This window comes from Coloeus monedula (genome assembly GCF_965178545.1).
Source record: "Coloeus monedula genome assembly, chromosome: 1".
Taxonomy (NCBI): domain Eukaryota; kingdom Metazoa; phylum Chordata; class Aves; order Passeriformes; family Corvidae; genus Coloeus; species Coloeus monedula.
In genome coordinates this window covers 8,605,985-8,621,719 of record NC_138781.1, presented here as the reverse complement: position 1 = coordinate 8,621,719, position 15,735 = coordinate 8,605,985, and the positions used below count along the sequence as shown (strand labels likewise).

The 15,735-nt window shown below is 43.2% G+C and overlaps 1 protein-coding gene across 4 annotated transcripts in view; it reads right to left on the bottom strand.

Annotated features, from left to right (window-relative positions):
• DNAJB6 (DnaJ heat shock protein family (Hsp40) member B6) overlaps nucleotides 1-15,735 on the bottom strand; it is a 58,851-nt gene that overhangs the window by 10,295 nt on the left and 32,821 nt on the right. The gene's annotated exons all lie outside the window — the stretch shown is intronic.

Genomic DNA, 15,735 nt, shown 5'->3' with positions numbered 1-15,735 from the left:
CAGCACAGACCAATGAATACAATGGAAATAAGACCCAGTGTTTGCAAAAACTGGTATGAAAGATGAGGTAGTCCCGTCACACTCATGCTGTTTTGCAGATGACCCTTTCCTTTGCTGCAGAAACTGTAACAGTACCAGTGCTGCAAAGCAGAGAAATCAACTACCATAACACACAAAAAACTCCACAAAACCACACACTGAAAAACAAACAGATCCCAAAAAGTCAGCAAAAGATGTTCAACAGGGAAAATAAGGGGGGCAGGAGGAAAAGAGTGGGAATAAAGGTGTGTACCACATTCGTCTCTTAAAGGCTTTTTAAAGTTTCATTAGTTCAATTACTTAAGTACTTTTAATAGAGCTGATGAAATATGGCATCATTTTATTTTCATCAAAAGTGGTGTGTCACATTCTGGAAGTTTTTCCTGGGATGTGCCCGGCATCAGCTGCTCAGGGAGGGGTGTGTGCTCTCAGCTAATGCGTGTGCTCTTAGTTCATGGCTGGAAAATGCTTTGAAGATGAAAAAGGCACCATGTACACAACACAGGACAGAGCAGGAATCCCCACTTTGTGTGTGCCCCACATCACCACTTCCAAACACAATGGGCTGCGTTGTCTTTACCTTGTAATCATACACAGGGAGATGCTTCTGAGAGCATGAGGAAAAGGAGGCAAGGTATGTTTAAAAAGTCATTTCACAGTGCAGTGCAGCACTCGAGGCCCTGCAGCAGAGGACAACTCCAGGATGTGCCTCACATCATCTGCCTGAGCACCCGACGGGCTGTGCTTGGGTGTTAGCAGAGGACGCTCCTTCCCAAGTGGTTAAATGCCCATCCCCACCTCAATGCTCCTGCCTTTGTACCCTGGAGTCCCCCACACTTCCAAAGGCACAAGCAAACACCACAAAAACACGAGTGATGGTAAGACAAGGATTTCTGCATTTAGTCTCTGCCTGCCTGCATCACACCAGTGTAAAACCCTGGGTGTATGGTTCTCCTTGCAGTAGGAGAGGGCTGGCAGGACAGCTTTCTTCCCCTCACATGGGGCACCAACACTTCAGCTACAAGAGGAGGGCAAGGAAAAGCTCAGGGAATGCCAGATGCAGAATTGGTATCATTACCAATAAGAGGCTACAGGATTTTACACACTATACAAACAGCACTGAAGCATGTATCAGGCTGATAATACCAGGTCTATGAAGGTAAGCCTATAAAGTGTCAAGACTAAGAAAAAAAACCACATAACCAGTCAAGAGAGTTCACTTCCTAACAAATTACAGTGCACCAGAAATAAGAGATCCCTCCTCTCCCACAGTGCACAAAGTGCACAAAGTGCACAAAGACTTCTTTTTCATGTGTGAAGTCTTGCTTAATGTATGTTTGAAATTTATATTTGCAAATAGATGCAGGAACGGAAAACATGCTGAGGCCATTTTTGAAGCTCTGAGTGTGTTTGTGCATACAGAGACATCCCAACCAGGCACACTCACACAACTCCTCAGAACTGGGCTCAGGGAACGGGCACGCCTTTGGAATCATAGAACACTGCAGCTGGAAGGAACCTTTAAAGCTCATCTAGCCCAACCCTCCTGTAATGAGCAGGGACATCTTCAAATAGATCAGGCTGCTCAGGGCCCCATCCAACCTGACCTTGAATGTTTCCAGGGATGAGGCACCTACCAACTCCCTGGGCAACCTGTGCCAGTGTTTCACCACCCTCACTGTCGACCTTTCATCGTTGTATTGAAGTCAACCCTCCTTCAGTTTAAAACCCTTACCCCTACAGGCCCTACTAAAAGGTCTGTCTCTATCTTTCTTATTAGCTCCCTTTAAGTATTTGAAAGGATTAAATCCATCTGGATCACACAACAGAGTCTTTCATTCTTCTATCTCCCCAAAGCAGAGACAAATTTTAGTTCAACAAATGGACCCCAAAATATTGTCCAAACATTTCCCCCTTATGAGTTGTGGGAGAGCAGGATGGCACCACAAATTAGTTAAATGGTGTAACATCAAGTCAGCTGTGATTTAAGTACTGAATTGACTCCAGTGTTATGCATGGCATGAGCTGTCAGATCTTCCTCTGATCATCCACCTTTAGCACACCTGGCACAGTAAAACCAAAGTGTGATTTGCATGAACTATTCTCTCCTGCTCTACCTATTTGAAACATTCGAGCCAGATTATACCACTGCAAATAGAAAACTTGAATAGAATTTACTCTGGGAGAAGTCAGCCACAAAGGACATCTCCACCAAAAAGTGCTTAAATTCTGCTAGAGCTTTGTCAGCTGTGATGTTTGCCCTAGAAATGGCTTTTAGGAAGACAGCTGGTATTGGGGGTGGGGGGGTGGGTGTGGAATACCTGAGTTCTGAGCACGAACATCCACCCAAGAAGCACCTTCCAGGAGTGCTCAGGCTTTAAACAGACCTCAGTTTCCCCAACACCTCCTTCTTGCCCTCCCCTGCGCCTCCACACCAGCACACCCACATGAGAGCCTGGGCAGCCGTGCTGTGACTCCAAGCAGGGACTGACCTGGGTTAAAAATAACTCTTTTTGCCAGCTTATTTTTAACCCAGCTCGGGGCCTGGAGCCAGCTCATAGTGCAGCCACCCCAGCTGGGGCAGAGAAGGGGGAAATTACGGAGGGCAGCTGGAATCAGCATCCAGGTTACGGTGTTAAGCGAAAGATCTTATTCTACTAGTGCAAATAATAATTAAAAACCTTGCAGTTATTTCACTTGCAGAACCAGTTTGGAGAAGTTATGTTTCTAAGGGTTAGTTCTGAAAATTATGGCATTACTAGTAACATTTAAAAACAGTAATTAAGATTTGGTTTTCTGGTGCACCAGGTTCTCCGAAATGAACAGAAGCTTCCGGGGAAGAAAAAAAAATCAAACACGAGCTGTAGCATCCTAAAAAACTGTATTGGGGCTAAAAGCTGCCTTCTGCTCCAAGCAAGAAGGGCTGGAAAATAACTTCTCATGGAGAAGCGGTGCTGCGTGGAAGTGGAAAACAGGGATCCTTGGAGTTGTAGCAAACCAGTAGAGGGCAATATTGCCTGTCGCGAGGTATCGCTAGCGGAGCAGCCGCTGCCGGCCCGGGCTGGGGCGGTAACACGGCGATTTTACACGGCTCTCGCCAACTTGGACTAAGTGCGGGCTTAGGGGAGCCACCAGCTACCGCAAAGAGTCTGTGCGTGCTCCTGGGAATAAAAACACCGGCAGAGACATTCCAGGTGAGCTGGGACAGGTAAGTCACGGAGCACTTCACACCAAAGCAGTCCTGCACGGGCTAGCATTATTATTTAGTGTTACATCTAAGTAATATCCGTTTATGTCCAGGAATTTAACTGAAATCCTACCAGGAATCAGCAGTAATTAATGGCAAGACGGTAATGACAGAACTATGCCGAGCAAACCAGGGTAAACATCCTGAGGATGTGGAGCCGCTGATTTGCATTTACCAGCTCATTTCCCGCACGGCAGCCCTACTGCTGCCTGCTGTATTCCTACACACCTAGAGTTTACATACGTAGAATCGGGGGATTCCCCTGTATTAGGAAATAAAAAGCAGGTGCACCAGTTTGTTCAGTCCAAAGGAACACTTCCCCGAAGGCCACAAACACAACAGAGCCCCTGGTCCCGTAACCAGCATCGGGAGATGCACCTGGTGAGGGACATCTGGCTGTATCTAATGCCACGACAGCTCCGGGCTAAGCTTCTGCCACCCAGTTATTCAAAGACGGCTTGCAGGAAGCTTCCTCCATTCAAATCTTCCTTGGAGGATGGCCTGCAAAGCGTCTTTCTGATACTTCAAGACTAAAATTAAGGGGCAGTGTAAACTCAGAGCAGGGCATCATATTGCTGCTTCACCTGGAAGTCCAAGGTTCACCTAAGGCGTTCCCTGATGCACACTGACAACACAAAGAGTGCAGAAAGTGGGAAAAAAAGCTTTTCTTGATTTTTTCCCCCCTCTTATTACAAGGGTTTGGAATTTACTCTGTGACTATGGAGGGCACTGGAGTTTCTGATGACTCAACTACATCTGCTGCTGCTGTGGAGAGCTGAACTGCAGCGCAAGGAGCAATCAAAAGTGAAAGAAAAAAAAATCCCCATTTAAATACATTTATCTGGAATTGATTGCACTATGATCTTTGTAACCTGTTGATAAGATTTTTTCTACTGATAAACTTTTCAATTGTTACAGCACCTCTGGTATTAATATTTACCTTAGCAGAAGTTCCCAGAGTTCTTCCTAGTGTGAAGTCCAACAGTTGCTGGGAAATCTTACACTTTACAGGAACCAGTTCAATCTGAGAACTCATCTAACAGATCTGTCTACAGGCCCAGATTACCCTGGGCTGGAAAATTCCCAGAGGTTAACTAAATCTTTCGTTTCTTGTCACGAAAGCTTCATATCTAATGCATTATAGCACAGAGAAAACATCAGGAGACCAAGTGACTCTACTAATAAATACAGAAGTCGTCTAATTTGGGGGACCACACCTTAAAAGTTGTTTTCAGAAAGTTGCCAAATCATCAGTTTCTTTTAATTCCTGTTGGAAATGATGGATGCTCATTATAAAACACCCAGCCCAGGGTATTTTCCAAAACCACGTGCACGTACACACCCCTCACCTCTCCTGAAACTGTAGACAACATGCTCAGCCAAGAAAATACTCCCTCACTATTACTAGAGGCTATGTTGAGCAAGTTCTTCTGATTAATTGTTCTTAAACTTGTTTCTAAATGCCAGGAAACACTAACACTGTGACGCTTAAGAGCAGGAGTTACAAAACCCTCTTTCAGAAAGCCTGTGCTCTCTTGGGTTTGTCAGACTCAATAGAAACCAAAATTTGCATCAAGTCCTCTTTGGAAAATGTCTCTGAGTTTGACAGTGACAGCCCTTAAAAATCTCTCTTTCTAGTTGATGTGATGCTTACAAGAAAAAGCAGCCATTTTAAAATCCTCTGGTTAAAAAGATGCACATAGTTTTGAAAGCTGAAAGAGCCTGAAATCACTCAGAAACTATCCAGGGAATGCTGGAGCAGCTGCCCCATCTGCACTGTGGCTTTTGTAAACTGTAAAGGGAGTTTATTTCAACAGTGACGTTTATCAGCCAAAGCACAGGACAAACAATGAGGTTTTGAGTCAGCTCATACAGATCACTGTCTTTCACCAATTATTGGCAATAATTCCTTCCAGAGCAAATGCACTTGGTGTTATGGAGAACACAAGGTGATTCAGGGTTTCCTGGTCTCTGTCTGAGACTCCTGTCCTACAAAATTCAAGGAAATATTTATCCAAAGTGGTGCCTGTAGTGCCCAGCTGGGTAGAAACTGAAGATGCCAGCAGCTCCCAATCCATGCCCTGGAGAAACCTGCTCCCATGTCCCACCCCCTCCTCTCCCCATCTCACGTCCTGCACTGGCCCTGACAGCTCAGCTCTGTCAGCACCAATGGCACTGCACTCGGTGTGTGTTATGTCTCCCTGCTTCAACCCAAAAACTCATATTAAGTTTGTAATTAGGGGATTTGGGGTGGGCTTTCCCAGGCCAGGGCCAGAACTACTGTCTTGCCTGCCATGCGAGCCAGGCATTTCCTGCAGGGGGGGGAAGAAAAATCCAGAAGTGGCAGGAGATGGCAGGGGAGGTGGTGGCAAAGTCCTGGGAAGTGATGGAAAAAACAAGGCTGTGGGATTTGGGAAAAAGGACAGACTGATGGAACACTCCTTGCAGTGCTATTTCTGTCCCTGGAGAGGCCTGGCTGCAGCACGCCCAGTGTCCGGGAAAGGGCAGGGCTCAATGCTTTCTGCTCAATGCACAGAGCAACCCTCTGCCCTTCTGGCTCCTTTTATTTTTGCCCTCGTATTCATCTGCTCCAGTGCCAGCTCACTCTGTTCCTGCCCAGCTGTACCCCTGCAGCGCAGACCAGAGCAGGGAAAGCCCCATGCTGGGTTTGCTCACCCTCCTTGCCCTGCAGCAGCTCTCTTAGAAAGTTCAAATTTTTGATTTTCAATTTTTTTTAGGTGGATTTTACCTACCACCCCCATCCACGCCCAAGAACCCCATTATATCCTGCGTTCAGCCCAGCATTTATCAACATGAATCCTGCATTCCCAGCACATCACAAGCTACTCAAGGCATCATTTCACCACAAAGATCCCCCAGTCTGGAACAAATTGGTAAAATAAAGTGAGTTTTCAACACACACTAACCATAATGGCACTGCTTTGAAGGGAAATGTGATCATGCTGTTCCCCATGGCAGCAATCAGGGATCAATGGCCACGGCCACTCCTGGTGGACCAGATCAAGCTCTGGAGCCTGGCCTACAGAGAGGGAGCTGCTGGGAGAGCCTGGAGTTACCTCCTCCCTGCCAAAACTTCCTCATCAGAACCTCCTAAAGTCCAATGAATGGTCCTACATTATATGTGAAGCAAGAGAGAAGCCACAGGCTGAGCACATCCAGGTTTCTGCAGCTATTTTCCTTCTGTTAAAGCACACCAGGGCATCCACATGGATTATGCCAGTTGCTCTTATCTTAAAGATCTGGGATGTTGGAAATGCAAATGGCAGGAGGTAACATGAATCCTCACGTTTCCAGCAAGCAGAGAGATGACCCAATTTGCATGCTGCAGCTCAAAGTGAATTTTATTTTTAAAAGACTTTATCTAGCAAGGGCCTTTTATTCATTTCTGCATGAATTTTAAAAGGAAGCAAAGAATGAGGAATGAGCTTCACAGCTTGACATATATAAATATAAATTAGCAAGATTTCAAGCTCAAAGTTTGACCAAATGGATTTGATTTTTAAACAGCAATCAAGATTACTTGAAAGATGATATTTTCTACACTTTTCAGGGTCATGTCAGAGGTCTACCCCAGTTTCCTGTAAGTCTCATTGCACAGCTCTACATTGAAGTGACCAGACCCCCCCCAACAATCTGTACCAGGGGCTCTTACTCTTGGGGCTTCTCTCTCCAACACACCTCACACAACATGTAGCTGAGATGGAGCTCAGAGCACTGTACCCATCTCTGTCTCTTGGATGGCTCCTCTTCCTCCCAAAATGGTATCACTGACATCAAATTACTTGATTTGGTTTGATACTTACAAGGGCAGGTTGTGATAGGACAACGGGGAATGGCTTTAAAACATTGAAAGGGGGGAGGTTTAGATTAAATATTTGGAAGAAATCTTTACTGTGGGGGTGGTGAGGCCCTGGCACAGACTGGCCAGAGAAGCTGTGGCTGCCCCATCCCTGGAAGTATTCAAGGCCAGGTTGGATGGGGCTTGAAGCAACCCAGTCTAGTTGAAGGCGTCCCTGCTCGTGGCTGGGGCATTGGAACTGGCTGAACTTTAAGGTCCCTTCCAACTCAAATTGTCCTGAAACAAAGAGGGGTTTTTCATCTCAACTATATTTCAGCCTCAGACAGAAATCTCCGTGGGTTTCATCTCTACCATGAAGAAGCCTCTCAGCCCAAGTTTCACTTTGAAATTGTATTTGAAGTGCAAACCAAAATCCTACTGAGAAAAAAAAAAAAAGAAACCAGCCCTTATCATGAAATTTAATACTCACTACTAGAAGAAAACAAAGAAATAAAAATTCCACAGTGCAACTACATGCAGCCCTGCCAGGTCCTCCAGACATGAGGTGCCTCCCACCAGTGTTTCCTCTCTTCTTGTACCTGAGCAGAGCCCCATGGACCTTCACATCTCTCACAGTTGTTCTCCAGAACCTCCCAGTGCCAGCCACTGCTCTCAAAGACAAAACTTTGCTTCTTGCCTTCAGCCCTTCTAGGAGTTACCACCACCAGGTCAAGCAAAATTGGCTTCTAATTAAAAAGCTCTTCAGACAGCAAAAGCAGAGGAAAAGTGCTCTTCTACTTTTGCAACAAATGGCTCTTTATAACTTTTAAAAACTGAGGAGTTGAAGTATCAAGATGTCATCTTATATTCCCATTAGTGGCCCGCACTAACAGAGCATCTCCAGAACAGTTCTGAGCAAGCCCTAATTTGCAAATTATACAGCTGTGTTACATATTTTTCCATTGATTATTAGCTTTAAACCAGTCTTCAAAACCTTAATGCACAGCAAACCCAGATTACCGTAAAAGAAAAAAAGATACATCAAGAAAAAGCCATGCAGTTAAATTTAAAAAGAAAAGAATCTCATGAGTGACTTCAGAAAAATGTGATGAATGACTTCCCCAGCTGTTTTGTCAACACTTCCATAGTAATTTGGCAAAAGCACAAAATCACTAAGTTTATACTTTCATCAAATGGCTATTAGTGCTGTTGAAATCTCACAGACATGAGCCAGTAAGTGCAAGCTCCATGTTTCACATTGCACTGTCCACGCTCAGTTTGCACAGTCTCATCATTTCAGGTTAATCATTTGAAAAATATTCTCCCTTCTACCCTGAGGCTTAAATATGACACTAAGGCTCTGACATTAAGGGTTTCACAAATTAATTTCAAAAAAAAAGAAGAGATACCTGCCCTCTCCAATTATACCCCCCAACATGCAATTTAATCCTCATCCATCTATCCCTCTGTTACTAAGACTACAGCAAGCAAATCCCATCTTCCAGTGTGTGCACACATCCCTGATTTACAGAGCTCCAGAGACCATCATCTTTTAAATGACCCTGAAAACATCACATGCTCACAGTGACATCTCTTCTGATGGCTCAGTAGGTTTCAAAGTGTTTCGTGAACCTTCACCACAAAACCCAATCCTGTTTCTGACATATTCTAAATGACAGGAGCACTAAACCATTAGCTGCTGTTCAGTTTTTGACACTAAAATGACAAGCCTGAATCTTTAAAAAATAGTGTTTCAAGTTGACATTCAGTGCTATTTTTGACTAAATACTATATTTAATTTAAATACTATATTTAATTATGAAACCTGTACAGTTGGCCTTAGAGGAGACAGAACTCCCAAGCTGCACCACTTTTTGTTGTTTGGCATCTCCAATCCATCAGAGAACTCTCCAAGTTTCCAAACGTTCTTTCTTTCCCACCCATAGTCAAGAGCTGTGCCTTAAAACCCACCACAGTTTAGAAATGCAACAACTAATTTTTCAAATCCTATCAATAACAGTATTTATAAATGCAAATGTATGCACACATATAAGTGCATGTATTTAAACAGACAGAAATCGTTCCATGTATGCTGCTCCAGTTGAACTTCTGCCCCAAAGAGCCAATGAAGAGAGCACAGAAATGAACATTTTCTCAATTGAAAAAACCCCGAACACCAAACCAGGAACATGACTACCATCCAACACTAACAATACTTACAATTCTCTTTTGTGCCTGGGAACAGTATCATCAGTTAGTTTATACACTCCTTCTGCAGAGATCCAGTGGGAGCAGGGAAGATTTTACCAAGAGAGTTTTGTGAGTTTTGGAAAGAGAAGGAGAGTTTGAATAGTGACATTAGTACCTCTTGGTGCACCCAGGAAGGCCATGTATCTCCCAGGAAGGCCACCCCAGAGTTGCCCACACTGGGAGCGATGGCTGCTCCCATCCTGTGTTGCTGCAGTGGCATCATCCCACCTTCTCCTCTTTCACCTTTAAGATCTGTGGGATGAAGCACCAAGGACAGTAACAACCATTTCCAACCACAATCTCTGGGGCCAAAGCAAAAAAGGGGGGACCAGTATTTAAGAACTACCATAAGAGGCAGAGAAGCTGGAGTGCTCTGCATTCCAGAAGGGTGGAAAGAACTGGAATGCCCACTGGCTCTCTGTGGAGAGGTGGATGTGCCCTGGGGAGGGCTACACCCACCAAAACTTCACAACTGAACAACTCGACACCTGAAGTTGCCATAATCAGCTTGTGCTCAAAATCAGCCAGCATAAAGATGTACCCTCATCTCCTGTGATTCTGTAATGGCAGTGAAAGCTTTTCAAAATGTTTAAGAGACTAGTTGTCAGTGGACTCACTAAATTATGGTATAAATATTTAAAAAAGCTATAAAAACAAATCATCAAAACTGCAGAGGTTTGAGCTCTGTAACTACAATTTTGTACTACTGGCAGCCCAAAGTGCAGCATACAGCAGAGCTACTCCACCTCCCCCTTGAACACCAGCAAACTCAGAATCTTCTCAGAAACATTTGCCAAGAGTTTTAGTAAGTGTGAAGGTGTCAAACTTCATTTACACAAAAGCATTTCTCCTCAGCCTTGGGAATCATTGTTGCTCCCTTTGCAGGGTTGGAATTGTCCTGCAGCCAGCACTGTGCCAGAGAAAGGAAACCTGGAACAGATGCACAACAGGTAAGGCTGACGTTCACCTACATTTGTTATCATGCAAGTCGGTGACTGACAGAAATAGTCCCAACTTTGCACATTTGAGAACCTTTCATCACTTTCCAATTAAAATTCTGACCTTGCTTGAACTGTTGTATCTCTACAGAAACAATCTCCTTTTACAGTAATATTTAAAAATACTAAATAAAAGAATCATGAACTGCTTTTCTAAGGAAAAAGTTGCTTAGTCAAGACTGAACAGTGGACTGGAAGCAGAATGGGAGCAAAAAGGGCAGTAACAATCACCTCCCAGGAGATGGAATCTGTTTGCAGAAGCCTTCAAAGCACAGAATTCAACTGAGAAATCAATAAAAAAACCCATGCTGTTGTATCAGCAGTAAATAGACACTGATGACAGTTCAGCTAGGACCTCAGAGTGTCCACCTCTAGGCCAGTTTCAACTGAAAATCTGGGAGGACCTGTATTTTAAGGAAAGATTAGCCAGAATTGTCATGAAAATTGAAAACCCAAGAGGCTTTGACCTCTGTTAACAATCTATCATCTAACCTACATGAAAGCTTCACTCTAAACTGATAGCTTGGCTCTGTGCCACTTACAGGCCCAAATTTAACACCAGAGACACCGACAATTTGGGTAATTTTGCTACCACACCCAGAAAACACAACAGCGAGCTGAATCTAGAGGCCAGCTTGAACCAAGGGTTGGCTTTTGGTGTCAGGAGGAGCTGCGAGGCGCAAGGCAAAACTACCCCCTGCAAAGAGCTCTCATAAAAGAACTTTCCACTATTGGAAACTATTCTGTCCCGGGCAACAAGCACCTCCTCTGCAACAGAGCAGCACGGAGAGGCACTTGGCTTCGTGATTTATTCCAAGAAAAGGGTTACCAGGGATGTAGTCATCATCTTCTATAAACATTTCGGGAGCAAAGCACACATGTGATCTCAGAGCAAGTGCTAGAGGAGAGGGAGGAGTGGAAACCACGTAAGAGTAATCAATTAATCTTATGTTCTCAATTTGGTTCATCAAGAAAAGCAGGGAGGTTTAAACACCTGTGTCTTCTCAGAAAAATGTTTTATTTCCCCGAGTTGAACTTCTTGTGTTTAGGAGTGATTACAAGAAGCATCTTCTCAATTAGTCACTGCATTAGAAAGCCACTTAAAAGTCACTTTCTGTTCTATGACACTTTTCAAGACAGAGTTATAGCTATTAATAAATTATTAACGGCTACAAAACTGCTATGAGAAGGCCTCAGGACAAATTTACTTTCTTTTAGCCTTTAACCAAAAGGACCTTCTTCCAATTCTTTCAGGCAAATACTTTCAATATAGATCAAAAGTAGGGCAATAGCAATGTTTCAAAAGTACTTTTGAAATTAGACACCCCCCCCTTACAATAGATCCCGCAATTTATATACTCTATAGTAGTAACTGACATTGATATATAACATCTCTATAATATGAATATGCATAGTAAAGTACACATCATTTTCTTTTTACTTAACAGTGGTAAAACCAATCATCTACTTGTCATTTTCCACCTGCTTCTCAAAAGAAAACAGTGTTTTGTCTATGGATGCCTGGCAATGTCTCTGCCAGTGATTAAGAGGGGACTTGAGCTGTACAGCAAACAAAACTGCATTTTCCGCCTCTGAAATAGGTTCCACACAGAATGCAACTCAAATCTTTGAAGGTCCTTAGAAAATATGGATAAAATTGACAGAATTGTTTTGCTTTGACACAAGTTCCAGCTCTGGTACACTTAAAACTAGTTAGTCTTGAAGCAGTTTACTGCTAACGAAGAGTCGCCACATACAAGGTGTACACTGGCTACACACTTTGCAAACTACAGAAATATTTCTGTCCCAGCCTTCTTTTAGGCCAGAAAAGGGCAGAGCAGTACAGCATGTACACTTGTTTGCTTTTCCATTAACAAGATTCCTTGTGTCACTACAGCTGGCTCTGTCCATGCTGGTGACTGGCCTTACTGTTTTTATTACTTGCTCAGAAAGGAGACTGCACAAAGGCTATTTTCAGGGCTGAATACTTAGATCTCAAAATATGGTTAATTTGACCATTGAAGACTAATGTTCTGGAGCTCCAGCACTCTTCAAGCAGGATACCTTTCCCAGACAATTTGGAAGGACCCTAAGAGATACCATGATTTTACCACACAACAGCTTACATTTCAGTTTTATTACAGTGTTTGTTGCTTGTATGACCCAAATGCTGCTGACTTATAATTCTAGGAAGTTGCCTTTCCTCAAGTTTCTCTTAAAAATAAACCTAACAAACACAGTTCTGGGTATAAACAAAACCCAAAAAACCTGAGAGTTTTTCCACACACTTAAGCCCTGTAGGACACTTCTCTGGCTATTCCCTGTAGAACTATTTATCTGACATAATGCAGTCTTAGGCATTCGGTACACTACCAAGGGGTGATTCCATTAACAAAAAGCCAGCTCTTTTCATCTTAGTCACTTAAAATTCAAAATACATGTATTGCTATCCACATGAGATTTAACACACACCAAAAAAAAAAAAAACTTTAGATGATTAAGACATTGTCCACATTCAACAAAATGAACAGTTCACTCCAGAATGTGAATCTTTGCTTTATCATTACACTGATTAACAAGAGACCTTCTAGTCTTCACCTCAGGAGTTGGAATTAGGCTGCCTCAAGGTGTGAAGTCAGTAGTTGATGAGAAGACAGGACATACACAAGGGCTCACTGTAATGCAAATTCCAAATCTAATTCCCTGGCACAGTCATCATGAACCTTGCCCTGGTTCCTCCTCTTCCTCCTCCTCACTTAACATCCAATTCATTCATTACAATAAAGCAACTTACCTGAACAGATCCAGAATGTCGTCCCACATGAAGTCCACTCTTGGCACCTACACATCCCAAACTGGATGCTTTAGGGCAATAGTCATCAGGCTGCCCCAGATGCATGTGGTGTTGGCTCCTCTCTTCCCAGTTCCCCTGCTTCCTCGGTACCTCCCGAGAGGCAAAGCAGCCCCCACAACACAAAAGCATCCCCCAGTCTCAAAACCACAGTAAGGGAATATGACCTGTGCATTAATGTCAACACATCAGGAGGGAAGAAGCCAAGATACAGACCATGGAGGAAGGCCTGAAGGAACACTGTGCTCTATGGTGCATCTTGCTCTACACCCCAGGCTCCCAGAGCTTCCACTACTTCTCTGTAAAGCCCAAACACTCCCTTCTCACTAGGAGGTTATTTTTCAGAAAGCTAATCTTTAAGACACTGAAAGCCACAGAAACTGCTCTTGGCAGCTTCTTCCAACAGTTAATCATCCATGTGTTAAAAATGTATGTTTATCTTCTCATTTTAATTTGTCTAGTCTGATACAAATATTTATACTCTTCTTCCAAACAAGGTGACCTTTGATAGGCACAGTTTTTTCAAACTGGTGTACACATTTTTTAGAATCAAAGTGGAACTTGGCACACCATTCTCAGGCTGTAGAAGCACCTCCCTTGCTTGTGCTGGAAGGGAAACAGCCTCCAGAGCAGCCCTGAGCCTGGGCAGCCAGGGAACAGGCAGGGTGAGGAGGAGACACAGACAAACACCCACCACTTCTGCATTCACTGTGATAACTCGTGATCATGTTTTCCTGATGAGGAAAGCAAAAGCCAAATGACGAGAAAAAGTCCTTGAAATTTATGTCAACAGCACAAAACAAGCTGCATTGTTTTCCTGCTTCTTCCTTACTGGTTTCAAGGACCTTAAGATTTGCTGTTCTTCTCAGGACTAAACCATCCAATCCCAGAAAAGACAGAAGTAGCACTAGAAGTGTTTAATAAAAGAAACATTTTGGTGGTAGTCCTAACTCTCAAGGTGAATGTCCCTGAGAAGAAAATCTTCCACCTCTTTTGCAGTTACTCAGGAGCTCAGTCAAAATCTGAGGGCAGGATGCTTGTGAACCCTACTCCTGCTTGCAGGCAATACCAGATACACCCAAAACAGCTCTAAGTGAATTTCTAGCTATCTACTGCTCTCCTGGACACCCAGCTCCCACTTTGTGTAGAACAGATGAATAATGTCCTTTCATTATTGAAGTGCAGTACATTTGGTGATAAAGACCTGACCGTATTTCCATAGGCGCCCAGCAGTAAGAAATGTATACACTGAGATTAGCAGAGTAATTCTCAGGGGTGTCTGAGTGACTAATTAACAGGAGATGGCCAATTAAGTCAAAGCACCAAAGTGCCTTCAGATGAGAGGCAGTGTTATTGCAGAAAGCCTGGCCAAACACCTCAGAAGACAGAAGGCCTAGTCCTCTGACTCTGGCTAAGAAAAGCTGCAGAAAAGGCCAAGCCTTGGCCATATACGTTTTCTCCATTTTCCTTCAGAAATACTTTCACAGAGAAGTTCAAAACAATTTTTTAAACATCTACAGTCTAGCTCCTGCTGGAAGGAGAATGACAGAGACTGATACTACAGAATGCTCTTTCACAAAAGCAAAGCACGGTACTTCTGTTGCAGAGTATGACAAATATCACAACAGGATGACAAATTCAGATTTCGTTTCTGTAGAGGGTAAAAGACAGCCTCCAACTTCATGTCTAGGAAAAAAACTTTGCCAGAGGTGGCTATGGTGACAGTTATGCAAATGTGTGATAAATGAGCAAGTTAATCTTACTCTGTATATCCATTACAAAGATTTAACACAGACTTGACATGTATTTCTGGAGGGAAACCGAAAGATGGATGAGGCTGCCCAGCTTCTCTACCAGATGTCTCAAAGCCTCTGCAGCCTCATGACTTTTTTCATTATTGGGAGGTAAACTCCCCTCCTGCACCACAATTCAGTCAAGCTTGTGACTGCAACCAAGACAGAAGATTCCAGAACTACTGCTTTGCATTTTCAGCTGGTTTAGTACACCTCCAAGCAACTCCATTACAGACACAGCCAAATAATTCTCTTTTCTGGCCATCAGGAATGTGTGTTCCACAACATGAATTCTACGATCAATCACCCAGGCTGGATTCCTCTCCCATTCTAGTAACTCAAATAAATTTATAAATAAGAAACAATAACAAAAACCCTCAAATTTTACTTTTAACAGCCAAAAAAAGGAGGAACTGAAGCCTTCTCAATGCAACATGTAATCTGTTCTATCACATAACAGACCAGCATCCTACTTGAGTTTTTACAAACTAGGTGTTACTATTTAATCTGTTGAACATTCAGGTGTACGAAAGGACTCATCTTTATTTTCACTGCTGGTAAACTAGCATCTACAGGATTTTTTTTTCTATTTTTATGAAATTCACTTGAAGTTGGTTGCATTGAAAAGAAGAGCTAGAAGAGCTCTCATTTGAGATTCAGAGGTAAGGATAAGCTATAGGCCAAAGCCAAGTTTTAAGAGTTATTACTAGAAGCCTCTAAAAATATATTTTCTTGACTGTCAGTTTTAAGTCAGGTTC